The sequence below is a fragment of the Palaemon carinicauda genome, chromosome 18 (assembly GCF_036898095.1).
Source record: "Palaemon carinicauda isolate YSFRI2023 chromosome 18, ASM3689809v2, whole genome shotgun sequence".
In the NCBI taxonomy this organism is placed as follows: domain Eukaryota; kingdom Metazoa; phylum Arthropoda; class Malacostraca; order Decapoda; family Palaemonidae; genus Palaemon; species Palaemon carinicauda.
The window spans coordinates 25,093,058-25,108,057 of NC_090742.1; positions in this window are offsets into that span (position 1 = coordinate 25,093,058).

A 15,000-nucleotide genomic window follows, 5' to 3' on the forward strand; every position below is an offset into this window, starting at 1 on the left:
TTTCCATAACTAAAAATCATTTCAAGGTATTGATAGGGGGAACATGCTGGAAAGTAGAGCAAAAAGATACTTAGATGGAGAATTTGTGAGCTATCTTCAGTTGCTGAAATGGTGTTGGTACTGTGACCTTAGGCTTAAGAACATTGCATAAGGGCTAGCTGCTTCTCTTCGTCACTGATAAGACATCTCTTTGTCACGGACATTACAGAATATTGGGGATAGGTACTGGTCTGAATGGGAGACTTCTTGATGGAATCTAACGATGTCCGACCTCTGGTTTTCTTAGTGCTTTCTTATCTCATTCCTATCTCTTCTAACAGTCCCTGCTTGTAGCTTATATACCCGTATGTGGATGGAGCTAATTTTGATGGGCAGTCGACGTTGCCATATAAGGAGCTTTTTGATATCCATTCTCCTGATATGTATCCTTTGAAATGCCCACTTCGGTCATTCCATAAAAGCTGCTCGAGCAAGTTTTCTGGTGCAATGTAGACATGATTTTGTGCCGTATAACAACAACGCTTCGAGAAAGTATAGGATTTTCATCGTAGTTCAATTTGTTCCCGAAATGCTGCCTACAGTTATAAAGGTGATGCAGTCTTTGACCAAACACTAGCTGGATTTCATTTGGAAAAGAGATAGTTTTCCTATTCATACATATTTTAACGTTATTGCATCTACCCATGACAACATTAAGTACAATTTTAAAGAAGAAACAACAAATAAAAGTAATTAATGCTCCAAAAGGATTGCTGATATTGATGAAACAACAGCCTGATGTTCTAGATGACATGCAAAACTTGCTTTTTATATGGATCAATCAAAATCAGTTGGCAAAAGTTACGGAAAAGCAAAGCTTTTGCATACTGACCCTGTAAAAAATGAATCGGATACTTCCGCAGGCAAAGAAAAAGAAACATTCAAAGCAAACCATGTCAGGTTTGAAAACTTCAAGAGAAGAACAGGTATCCAAAGTGTTGGGTGACATGGTGAGGGTGTGAGCTTTGATTTGAGAACAACAGAGAAATTTGTTTCAGTATTTAAAAGGTTCGTGGATTTGGTCTTACGGCAGGTAAGAATGAATCCATATTCAACTGTTACGAGACTGGTCCCTTTTAGAAGAAAATGACCACTAGGACATTAATGACTGCAGAAGAGAAGTTTATCTCCTGGTCACAAGCCCATGAAAGGCCATGTAATCCTGGAGTGTGGTTTTTTGCTAATGCCAGCAGGGATTGCAAAATATAACCTCTTTTGGAGTATCCCTCAAAAAATCCACGAGCCTTTAATATGTGTAAGGACCAGAAGAAGGCAACTGAACATTATGTGGAGGTCAAATATCAAGGCTTGGGTGACAACCATTTCCTTATTGTTAGCGGCCTCAAAATCTTTCATAAAGCCTCAGAAGGGGGTCACAAAGAGAGTCCTCATTTCTGCATGAAGGAAACTGTGGCCTGAATGCTTTACAGAACGTAATTTTGAGAGGTATGAAACCATGCAGGAGGTGGCAGTTGACGATAAAATTGCGTCCTTAGCCAAGACACTAGTGTTGGAGGTGAGCAAGGACAACATCAGCAATCTTCTGGACGAGGATGGCGAGCAGCTGACAACCTAGGAGCTGTTGGATTTGTGTAAGGTTCAGCAACAAGAGGTAGTGGCGGACATTTCATGTAACGAGGAGGAGGAGGGACAGAGTGATCTTGGGACGGATCATACTTCTATACTGAAGTATCACTGCTATATATATATATATATATATATATATATATATATATATATATATATATATATATATATATAACTTTTTCTATGTAATTCATTTTCAGTTCGGTAAGTCAAAACACTGAAAGTACACGAAATTTAAGATTCAAATTACCATAAATTTTCTAAAATTTTATCAGTAAAGTTCGAGAATTAGAGCCCCTATTTTATTTAAGAAATTCCCAAATTTTATTCTGTCAGTCCTGTGAGAGTTTGCAATTCATCTGAAACTGTTCTTTGTGTAATTGATAAGACATTTTCCCCACTTCCTGTCATAATCTACCAAATAGAAAGCAACAATAGTTTACCTTAAAGTAAGAAAGAATTTTATTCCTAATAGGAAGTACGATAAGTCCCTCTTATAAGAAACAAGCGCAACCGTAGTTAAGTTCGAGGTTCTTAAAACTATTTAATAGATAAGTAATATATGATTAAGAAAGGGACAGAATCATTTGATGAAGTTACTTGGATATAATTATATCTTATCTTCAGGAAAGAAGAAAGAGCTTTACATCAATATGAATGCTAAATAAGGAAAATCAAGATGTTTCATATACCAGAACATTGGGGTGATAATGGAAGTTTCTTGTTACTGGCAAAACCACGTGTTTGGGATATCCCATTACCAATGGGAGTTTGTGTAGCACTTTGGTATAACAAGATCTTCAGCAGTGTCATCAACAAGGTAGGCCATCTCATCTCCCTAATCTGATTTCTCCCGTCTGAAGCATCTGCTATCTCTGCACTTCGAACTTCGTTGTGAGCTCTCCATTCGAAAGCAGGTTTAGGAAGACACATTGTCTTGGTAATCTGAAGAGAAGACAATGCGTGAGAGAAAAGAAAAGGTATTATGTGTCTTATATATGAGTCAAATTGTCATTTACATTAACATGACTCCTATGTAATTGAGGCCAAGTGCACGTTGCATAGAAAATATTTAATCAAAGCTCAAAAAATCTGTGTGGACTGTATAAGAGCAACTTTTTACATAAACAGAAGAGCATTAATTGATTTGTGGCGTTCTTATTCAGGTTAAGATCAAACACCGTAGGGTAGTTTTTAATAAGGATCGTTATATCATTTGTTGAGTATTATGTCAGGTAATTCTTAGTGTCAAAGGGTGTAAGTAGAAAATTTCCTTCAGTCAGGTTTGGACTCAACACTATTGGAAAGTTTCGGTTTAGAGAGCATTATATTTTAGATGTGATTCTTAATTGCAAATCTACTTTTGAAAACTACATTCGGTCTGTTTCTTCTTCAATTACACAAATAAATGGCTTACTGAGAAAGTCTTCAAGATTTTCGTAGATAAATCTATCTCAAGGAATGGATGTATTTCATTTATTCTGCCTTGTTTTAAGTATTGTTCTGTCTAGTCTTCAGCTGCTGACTAATATCCTAATTTGTTGGACAAGAACTTGCTGTTTATTAAATTTCTTATTCCTGCTCTGGATATTAATCTCTGGCACTGTCGTTCAGTTAGTTCTTTATGCATCTTGCCTAACACTTTTCATAATTCAGACAATCCTTTACATTCAGATCTCATATTGTGCCATCCTTGGTATGCAGTTAATTTTAACAGCCTTGCCTTCTGCATCATAAGGCTCAAAACTACTCAGTATTCCAGAAATTTTATCCTAGCTGTGACCAAATTGTGGAGTGATCTTCCTAATCAGGCAGTTGAATCGGTGGAACTTCAGAAGTTAAAACTTGTAACGAATATTTTTATGTTGAACAGGCTGACATAAGTCTTTCTTCATAGTTCATATATGACATCCATTTTAACATTGTTATTGATCTTCAGATATTTTATATTATTTATTCCTTATTTCTCATATAGTTTATTTATTTACTTATTTCCTTTCCTCACTCTGCTATATTTCCTTGTTGGAGCTATTGGGATTTTAGCATCCTGTGCAACTCTGATAAGGTTAGGTTGATGGTCCTAGTGGTGGTTCGAGAAAACTAATAAATTAGGCTAGTCAAAGAAACCGTCGAAACTGGGGATACCTGTGTATGGCAATGGTCAGCAAAGCTGTAATATCAGGGCCACCCATACTAGGTTGGTTTGCCGTGAACAATCAGATTCAAGTCTCTCACCATCACCAATCCGCACGTGGCCAGGGTGGTTATGAAAACTGGACAAACTCTAAACGTGAATAAGGACATATATGAGGTCTTTGTCCTACAATTGACTCTAAAGGCCTGCATTTGTTGTTGATGTGTATATATATATATATATATATATATATATATATATATATATATATATATATACACATCAACAACAAATGCAGTCCTATATAGTCAATTGCAGACAAAGACCTCATATGAGGTCTTTGTCCTGCAATTGACCATATAGGACTGCATTTGTTGTTGTATGTATGTATATATATATTATATATATATATATATATATATATATATATAAATATATATATATATATATATATATATATACATCAACAACAAATGCAGTCCTATATAGTCAATTGCAGGACAAAGACCTCATATGAGGTCTTTGTCCTGCAATTGACTATATAGGACTGCATTTGTTGTGATGTATGTATTATATATATATATATATATATATAATATATATATATATATATATATATATATACATATATGTATAAATATATATATATATATATATATATATACATATACATATACAGTATATAATGTGTGTGTGTGTGTTTGCGTTAAATGCATATGAGCCTATATAAGTAGAATATATATCTTAACTATGTATTTGCAGTATGTATGTATATATATAAATTATATATATATATATATATATATATACATATATATATATATATATATATATATATATATATATATATACATATACACAGTAACAATACTTACTGACAATCAAAGTTAGATAAATAATTTCTTGACCATTATTTAGATTTGAGCTTCGGATTACGATATTACCTTATGCAAAATAGTGTAGTGATCTTTACTAAAGAAATGCAACGTAATGTATACCTTTATGAGAGGCTTAAGAGGATGGGAAAGAAAATATATATTATACACACCCTTTTGAAAAGACGTTTTCATACAAATCTCTGTATGACGTTAGATTTCTTGAATTTTTCAAAAAAAATTTTGGTATTTTAAGTGCATTTGGTCAGAAAAAATTCACTTATATCTATTGTTTTTTATGCGGAAAAAGTAAAATTACGTTAATAGTTACTTTTAAAGTAATTTACTTATTTATGTAGTCTTAATTGATAAAAAATTTCTTCGGGAATTTGAATTTTTATTGAAGGCGTTTTAGAAGTTAACCTTTTTTTTTTTTCTTAATTTCACGTAGGTTTTGCAAAGTGGAGAATCTCTCTCTCTCTCTCTCTCTCTCATCTCTCTCCTCTCTCTCTCTCTCTCTCTCTCTCTCTCCCATGTTTCATTGTTAATCTACAAACTTTTGAAATTCTAAGCAATTTCACCCACCTGGCTTTAATTGTTATTTTTGCTCCCGAGTACACACCAAGAATTCCCCTTTATGTTCAACAAGTGAAAACAAATCTTCCCTTAAGGAAGGCCAGGGAAAGGGGGGGGGGGATTATTTTGGCTTTCGTGCCGAAACCACGTAGTCATTATGGGATTAGCGACGTCATAGACCAGTGTGAAATTGAAGCTTTTATTCGATTCTCATAAAGAAAATAAATTGGACTGAGCATTTACGTCAGTAAAAGCTGATGCCAATGACGTTAAAAAATCCCAAATTGTTAACGTTCAGTTAAGTGACGCATAAAATTATTTTGGTGAATTTATTATTATTATTATTATTATTATTATTATTATTATTATTATTATTATTATTATTATTATTATTATTCCTTGATAAGCTGCAATCCTAGATGGAAACGCAGGATGCTATAAGCCCAAGGGCTCCAACAGGGAAAATAGCCCAGTTAGTAAAGGAAATAAGGGAATGAATAAACTACAAGAGAAATTATTAACAATAAAGATAGAATACTTTTAAAACAGTAACAACATTAAGGCTTTCATATAGAAACTATAAAAGCCTAAAAAAAAAGAGGAAGAGAAATATGGAATAGTACCCTCAAGCAAGAGAACTCTACCCCAAGACAGTGGAAGACTAGTTCAGAGGCTATGGCACTACCAAAGACTAAAGAACAATGGTTTGATTTGGCTGAGACCAGAGAACGATGGTTTAATTTGGAGTGCCCTTCTCCAAGAAGAGCTGCTTTCCATAACTAAAGTTTCCTCTGCCCTTACCAAAAGGAAAGTAGCCACTGAAAAATTACGTAGCACTAGTTAACCACTTGAACGAAGAAGGATTCTTTGGTAATCCCAGTGTTGTCAGGTATTTTGGCCATCAACCTCAGCATATTTAAAGCCAATCTCCATCATAATCTTATGAAGGGAGATTTTGCCGCCACATGATTTTTTTTTTTTCCTTTACTTCATCTTGAATTTTTTCTAGAGTCGAGACTTTACGACAACCACCACCACCACAACGAGGTGACATGGGAAAAATCCTCGCCCAGACATCTAGAATTTAAGAAAAAAAAAAATAAATAAAAAAAAAACTGTTGTTATAATTTTAAACATCAGTGCTCATTGTAATATTTAGTTTCCTTTACTGTAGACAGAATATATAAGATATCACCCTCAAATAAGACGGGTGGGAAAAGAGAGAGAGAGAGAGAGAGAGAGAGAGAGAGAGAGAGAGAGAGAGAGAGAGAGAGAGAAGAGAGAGAGAGAGACGCGTGTACGAAATGTATATATCAAGATCAGCAGCAACGATAAAAAGGTAAATCATAAATAAACTATGAAATGACAGTTGTATTAATCTGGTCAACATAAAAGCATTTGCAACAAGTTTAACTTCTGAAGTTCCACCGGAATGAAACTTCTAGAATGCTGTGTAGTATTGAGCACTAAGATGGAGAAGACAAGATTCGTAGAATTGACTGCATACAGTATCTGATGTTATTTACAGGATGGTACAGTCTGGGAAGATCTGAATGCAAAGTATAATCAGAATTTTGAAAAATCTCCTGCAACATGTATAAAGAACTAATTGTACGACGATGCCAAAGATTAATGTCCATGTCAGGAATGAGGAATTTAATAGACAACACATTTTTGTCTAACGAAATAAGATGAGAATAAGCAACTGGAGAGCAAAAAGGATAAGAATACAGTAATTCAAAACACGGTAGAATGAATGAATTAAACCATTTCTTCAGGATAGATTGATGACAAAAATTTCAGAAAGACTTTCAATAAGCCAATTTTTTGTTCAGTATAAGAAGAAACAAATCGGATGTGTTTCTCAGAGGGGAATTTGCAATTTAGAATATTAAGAGTCTTCTCAGTTACAGAAATTATCAATGAAAAGATCTGGATGTTGAGGAGGCACTGTTGTTGGCCTATCTATAATCATACTCTGAGTTAGGGTTCAACTCCATCCCTCGTAATTTTCACCAAACACTAAATTTAGCTTGATCTGTATTGAGTGATACAGCAACTGTAAGTCTGCATGCAGGGGATGGAATTGATGCACAGAGAGAGAGAGAGAGAGAGAGAGAGAGAGAGAGAGAGAGAGAGAGAGAGAGATAGAGTAGCATCATCTGCATAGGCTACATGCCTGGTTTTCAAAGTTAAGCAACATATCAGGTGTATATGTGAAAAGTAATGGGTACCTTACAAAGAGTTGTCTCCCAATGTATTATAGAAACACTTCATTCTGTCTCCTATTAAGCCCAAAATAGAAAAGAGAATAAAGCAAAAATAAAATAACAAGAAGAGTAAGTGCAACTGTACACTAGACCCCCACAATGTCTCCCATCATTATCATAATGGTCTGATGCAAAGTAACATGATATAGAAGGTGCAGTATTTCGTCGTGTCGATGGCTAACGTCAGTTATCGATCAAGCTACCTTTTCTATATATTTTTTATTTTTGGCCGAAAAAGTATGAAATTTTTTCATTGCGTCGATATAAGAAAAGGGATTCACAGTGATTGATATTTTTTTCCTGATTTAATTGGATTGTTACCCAGATTTTATTTCGTGATTTTGCCTACGAGGTGTTTTGATTTTCATTTTCTTATCCGGTGTCGCTGATATTCGGAGACTATATAAATTTTGAGCTAAATTGATTATTTTCGCATTATTATTTCTCAAGATTTATTATTCTATTTCCAAGAAATTTGGGATAACAAGATATGGAAACTGTACGATTTAAGATAAAAAAAAAAAGTGATATGTAACACCTCTCAAAATAAGAAACTCTCAAGATTCTGCTTTAAAAATAACACATTTTTGGATGTGCCTAATTGACAACAGTTATCTCCCTACCATAGAATAATCTGGGTTATTCTTTACCCATTCTCCTCTGTCCTCATACACCTGACACTGATATTACCAAACAATTCTTCTTCACCCAAGGGGTTACTGCACTATAATTGTTCAGTGGCCATTTTCCTCTTGGTAAGGGTAGAAGGGACTCTTTAGCTATGGTCAGCAGCTCTTCTAGGAGAAGGACACTCCAAAATCAAACCATTGTTCCTTTGTCTTGGGTAGTGCCAAAGCCTTTGTACCATGGTCTTCCACTGTCTTGGGTTAGAGTTCTCTTGCTTTAGGGTACACTCGAGCACGCTGTTCTGTTTTGTTTCTCTTCCTCTTGTGTCGTTAATGTTCTTTATAGTATATTGGAGATATCTATTTCAATGTTGTTACTCCTCTTAAAAAAATTTTCCTTGTTTCCTTTCCTCACTGGGCTATTTTCCCTGTTGGAGCCCCTGGGCTTATAGAATCCAGCTTTTCCAACTAGGGTTATAGCTTTGCAAGTAATAATAATAATAATAATAATAATAATAGAACAGAATGCTGGTAGGAGAAATATTAAGTTGATATGTAAGAAACTAATTAAATATTCTAGGACATACATTTTGGAATTTTTGAAGACCTGAGACTAAGACCAAAAACGTATGACGGACGTCATATGTTTCTCCAAGTCCATAGCAGAGATCCAAAATTATTCTCAATCGTATAAATAGAATTTTTTTTAGTAGTACCAAAGACTTGGGATTACATATATCTAACGATATACTATAATGCTACCAAAGATATCAAGGAAATAATGAAAGATATTTAGATATGTAAAATCTGTAAAAGATGCAACAAAACTTCTTTAACTTTTATTTCACTCCCTTTGTTTCATGGTTGAAAAAAAAAACTTCCGGTGAATAGTTTTGTAGAGCAAGCGTTTAAGGGGGAAAATATACTGGTGTTTCGAAAGGGTGTTCGTGTGTGTGTGTGTGTGTGTGTGTTTTTTTTGCCATCTCAAGAATGAAGTATATTGATAGGCGATCAGCAACATAGACAATGATGGTATTTTACTCGGACTGAAATGTGTTTCTAAGAGTGTGAAATAGATAATTATCTATGTATAAGTAAAATTATATTGAAAAAACGTAAGAGAGATAATAGTCCCTGCTAGCTTACTCTTCATTTTCTTCAAGCTTTTCTCGAAAACTCTCGTTTGCATTTTTTTTAAATATGTTTTCATTCCTATATTTAATTTTAAGCTCACTTTTTACAACAATGTAATATCAAGTGAATCCACGAAATATACAGCAATCCAGAAACCCAGTTTACATTTAAATGAACAGTTGGAAGACATTTTTCTTTTCTTATAGTTATTCCTTTGCGGAATCTCATTCTTATTCATAGAATACATTACCTTGACTTTCACTAAAGTTGAAATAATTCCAACTGCTTCGGAATTCCCTTGTTTCCTGATCAGTAATGTATTTGAGATAAGGTAGAAATATGATAAATTGTGAATAGAAGTGTAATGGAAATTTTATTTCAGTTACATATGAGCAATGCAGTTAACATACAGAGCGCAAAACTAAAATAGAAATGCCCATAAATTTTGGAACGGATTAATGAACGAAACTCGCTGTTGTATCGAAGAACGTTCTCACATTTGGAAACTAAGGAATTGTCTCGTTGGAAAAAAAAACAACTAAAGTAATTTCAAGATTGAGATGAGGTTGAGTTATTAATTTTGCCTCAGGAATATCTAACGAAAGAAAAGAAAAAAAAAAGTAGCTAAATTATTTTACGAGTGGTTATTAATACCTTGACTATAATTTCTATATCTGTTTTATTAAAATCGACTATGGAAAGTTTTTTTTACAACTAGTATCTGATTAGTTTGGTTCCTAGATTTCTGATTGGTTGGTTGCCTCAAATAGCCTCAACTGGATACACATTCTTTCAGCAAACGGGAAAAGTACCTGTGATATGCGGAATGAATATTCCTCTCTCTCTCTCTCTCTCTCTCTCTCTCTCTCTCTCTCTCTCTCTCTCTCTCTCTCTCTCTCTCTCTCTTTCTCTCTCTCTCTCTCTCTCTCTCTCTCTCTCTTTGAGGGTGGGAGTAGTGAAGTCAGTTCTTCTCACGTGGTCCACTGCATTTATTACCAAATAGTATAGGCACCCACTTTTAAACCTTCTTCCTTATACCCATACCTTCTTCATAGTTTTATCTTGCTGTCCAGCTAGCTAACCGTGGCGGGGAATAAGGAATAGTTTGGAAAGTTCGTAAGAGTAAATTGTGGTTCAACCACGATTAATTTCAATTTAATTATATAGTTTCACGTCTGCTCTCTCTCTCTCTCTCTCTCTCTCTCTCTCTCTCTCTCTCTCTCTCTCTCTCTCTCTAGCATCCTTTAAAAAGCATTATCTGCATCATTCGGCATCTCCTTACTATCATCGCCTACTCCCCCCCCCCTCTCCCAAACCCTCATGTGCCTCCTGCCCCTGGTGGGGGGGGGGGTTGTATGTAGGGGTGCATGCATCAGGGGCACTTGTCAGGGGAAAGGGACGAGTGACGACGGTCCCTGATTCAATTGGAGTGAACGACCGCTCAAATTTAACGACAGTGACTTCGAAAGCCAATTATGCCTTTTATAGCAATAGTCTTATAAGAGTTTTCTTTTTCTTTTCTTTTCACTCCAGCGCCAAAGACGAGACAAGTTTTTTTTATCATTTATTTCTTGTAATTGGGAAATGTTGGTGGGTATTGTATCATTAGTAAAACTTTTGGAACACTCTTGGCGTTTTTTTTACTTTATTTTTTTCAATTCCTTGGGAATCGTAAAGTTCCTGTCATTCATTTTATTCAAACAACTCAGAAATATGTATTTTTTTTTTTCCAGCCAGGTGATTATATAAAACAGAATGTCTGATTTAGGAAAAGGCATATGAGCCCATCTGCGGAGAATGATTATCAATTATATTTCAGACGAGTTTCCTTCAGAAGACAGTATGAGACATTTTGGATGTCCCTTGTATTGTAAGACATTCCAAGGACATTGCAGTTGTAAGAGCCTTCTTTGTCAGTGCACCTGAGCCTAAATTACTTCTTTTCAAACCTTATTCCTTTTCTAGTTTGGTTAGTTTTAATAGCCCGAAATAGCTCATATGCGAGTCTTGTCAGGCGCTTGATGTAAAACTTGAATAAAAGATATAATTCCTTCAAGGGGATATACGAGGAAGGTCTCAAAATTCCAAAAATTCTTTATCATAAGGATCTAAGAACTAAGGATATTCTGTGAACACTTGTTACTCATTCAGTGTTGGCTTATGGTACAGTTGGACACAGGAATTCGTGGCACACCTCGCTTTGAAGCCGTGCACCGTGTCATACGCTTACTGCCCAGCGAGTTCTTGTGTTTAGCCCTGCCCACCACCTTTGCCAACCCTCTCTACACTATCTGTTTGGTTACTCGCCGCGCAGTAAGGGTGTGACAGGATGCCTTTCCTCATAGCGTGGGGTGACTGTAATTCTTGTTTCAACTGTACGGCGATTGTTACACCTGCTCACTAAAAGTGTTCTCACAACAACTATGAAATTTACTTTAGATTTAACCATATTTTTAAATTTTGAAATACTTGGAAAAAATAGGTTTCGTTTGACTTTGTCTATTACCATTCATAGAAATTATTTGTTTTGATTGCGTGCATGTATGAGAATGAAGACCAATATAATACAAAAAAAGATCTGACTTGTTTTTTTAGTTCCCACGGGAAGCCTTTACATTAATGCCAGGGTTAGGATTGGACGTTATAATAATAATAATAATAATAATAATAATAATAATAATAATAATAAAACTTCAGGTGAATAGTTTTATAGAGCTCTACAGCCGTGTATGGAAATTTTTGCCTGCCCCCCCCCCCCCCCTTTTTTTTTAACAATCCCTGTGAGCTTTATCTTTATTTTCTTCAAGCTTTTCTCGGAAACTCTCGTTTGCATTTTTAAATTTGTTTTTTCATTCTTGTATTTAATTTTAAGCTCGCTTTTTACACCAATATAATATCAAGTGAATCCACGAAATATACTGCAACCCAGAAACCCAGTTTACATTTAAGTGAACAGTTGGAAGAAATTTTTTTTTTCGTATAATTACTCCTTTGCGGAATCTCATTCTTATTCATAGAATACATTACCTTGACTTTCTCTAAAGTTGAAATAATTCCAACTGCGTCGGAATTCCGTTGTTTTCTGATCAGTAATGTACTTGAGATAAGGTAGAAATACGATAAATGGTGAATAGAAGCGTATTGGAATCTTTATTCTAGTTACATATGAGCAATGCAGTTAACATACACACCGCAAAGCTAAAATAAAAATGTCAATAAATTTTGGAACGGATTAATGAATGAAACTCACTGTTGTATCGAAGAACGTTCTCATATTTGGAAACTAAAGAACTGTCTCGCTGGGAAAGAAAAAAAAATCCCAAAACTAAAGTAATTTTAAGATTGAGATGAAGTTAAGTTATTAATTTTGCCTCTAACGAAAGAAAAAAAGCAATTGCTAAATTATTTTACGAGTGGTTATTAATACCTTGACTATAATTTTTAGATATGTTATGTTAAAATCAACCATGGCAGGTTTTTTTTACTAGTTTCTGATTAGTTCGGTTCCTGGATTTTTGATTGGTTGGTTGCCTCAAATAGCCTCAACTGGATATACATTTTTTCAGCAAATGGAAAAAGTACCTGTGATTGGGCGGCTTTTGATATGCGGAAGGAATATCTCTCTCTCTCTCTCTCTCTCTCTCTCTCTCTCTCTCTCTCTCTCTCTCTCTCTCTCTCTCTCTCTCTCTCTCTTTGGGGGTGGGAGTAGTGAAGTCAGTGCTTCTCACTTGGTCCTCTGTAGTTATTACCAATAGTGTATGCACCCACTTTTTAACCTTCTTCCTTATACCCATACCTGCGTCATAGTTTTATCTTGCTGTCTAGCTGGCTAACCGTGGCGGGGAATAGGGAATAGTTTGGAAAGTTAATCATTCGTAAGAGTAAATTGTGGTTCAACCACGATTAATTTCAATTTCATTGTTCAGTTTCACGTCGGCTCTCTCTCTCTCTCTCTCTCTCTCTCTCTCTCTCTCTCTCTCTCTCTCTCTCTCTCTCTCTCTCTCTCTCTCTCTCTCTCTCTCTCTCTCTCTAGCATCCTTTAAAAAGCACTATCAGCATCATTCGGCATCTTCTTACTATCATCACCTATATTATAATGTTGTAAGAACTAAGGATATTCTGTGAACACTTGTTACTCGTTCAGTGTTCGCTGATGGTACAGTTGGACACAAGAATTCATGGCACACCTTGCTTTGAAGACTAGCACCCTGTCACGCTTACTGCCCAGCGAGTTCTTGTGTTTAGCCCCGCTCACCACCTCTGCCATCTCTATACATTGTTTGGTTACTCACCGCGTAGTAAGGGTGTGAAAGGGTGCCCTTCCTCGTAGCGTGAAGTGACTGGAATTCTTGTGTCCAACTCTACGTCGATTGTTACACCTGATCACTGAAATGTTTGTCACAACAACTATTAAATCTACTTTAGCTTTTACTTTATTTGTCAATTTTGAAATATTTTGAAAAAATAGATTTCGGTTTACTTCGTGTGTTACCATTCCTAGAAATTACATGTTTGTGTTTATATGAGAATGAAGACCAATATAAAACAAAAGAAAATTTGACTTGTTTTTTTAGGTCCCACGGGAAGCCTTTACATTTAATGCTAGTGTTAAAATTGAACGTAATAATAATAATAATAATAATAATAATAATAATAATAATTAAACATAAAAATATGGGGTAAAAACGACAATAATCCTAGAACAAATGTTGCCAGACATTTACCGTTTTAAAAACGTATATATTGACGTAAAGTAGTGATATTACGGTCACCAACCCGTAATAGATAATAATAAAGTAGGGCTAAAATACGGTCGCCTGAATGTTACTGAAATACGGCTGAGAACAGTATATCTTTACGGAGAATTTCCGATTAAAATTCCGTTTTTTAACAGTATTCTTTTAATTTCACGGTTGAAGAAAATTGCATTTTATTTACGTTTAGATATAATTTGGCAGTAAAGGTGCTCAAACGTAAAAAACCATCGCACCTGATCCATTTCAGGTGTTACCTCCATTGGCGATTCGATTAAGACTTGTCTTACCCAGTGACTGACAGGGGTCCTTGCTGTATTCAGCAAGCCGTTGCTGCCATGTGGTTGTGGTAGCCTATTGGAATCGTTCCAACGTTTATGCCCTCAAGTACCCTTTTAAGTATTCTTTGTGGTAGCAATATAGCCCGATAATTTTGTGATCAATCAAACACATACACACACGCACACACATATAACCCTGTCAGTGGGAAGGGGGTAGCCCCGCCCTGCCAGCGGGAAGGAGGTAGCCCCGCCCTACCAGTGGGAAGGGAAGGGGGTAGCCCCACCCTGCCAGCGGGAAGGGGGTAGCCCCGCCCTGCCAGCGGCAAGGGGGTAGCCCTGCCCTGCCAGGAGCCCCGCCCTGCCAGCGGGAAGGGGGGAGCCCCGCCCTGCCAGCGGGAAGGGGGTAGCCCCTCCCTGCCAGCGGGAAGGGGGGAGCCCTGTCCTGCCAGCGGGAAGGGGGGAGCCCCGCCCTGCCAGCGGGAAGGGGTGGAGCCCTCCGGGCTAGCAGGAAGGGGGGAGCCCCGCCCACCCAACAATAGTGTTTTGCTGCATCTAGCTTATTTTTTAAAAAAAACATGAAAGGTGGAATCTGGAAGACAGTCATGTAAAGCCAAACAAGAATCTTGAAGACTTCTGTCCAAGAGGAAGAAGTCTTCAAGATTCTTGTTTTGAAGATTTCTTCTTCCTCATGGAGAGAAAAAAGAAGTCTTCAAGATTCTTGTTT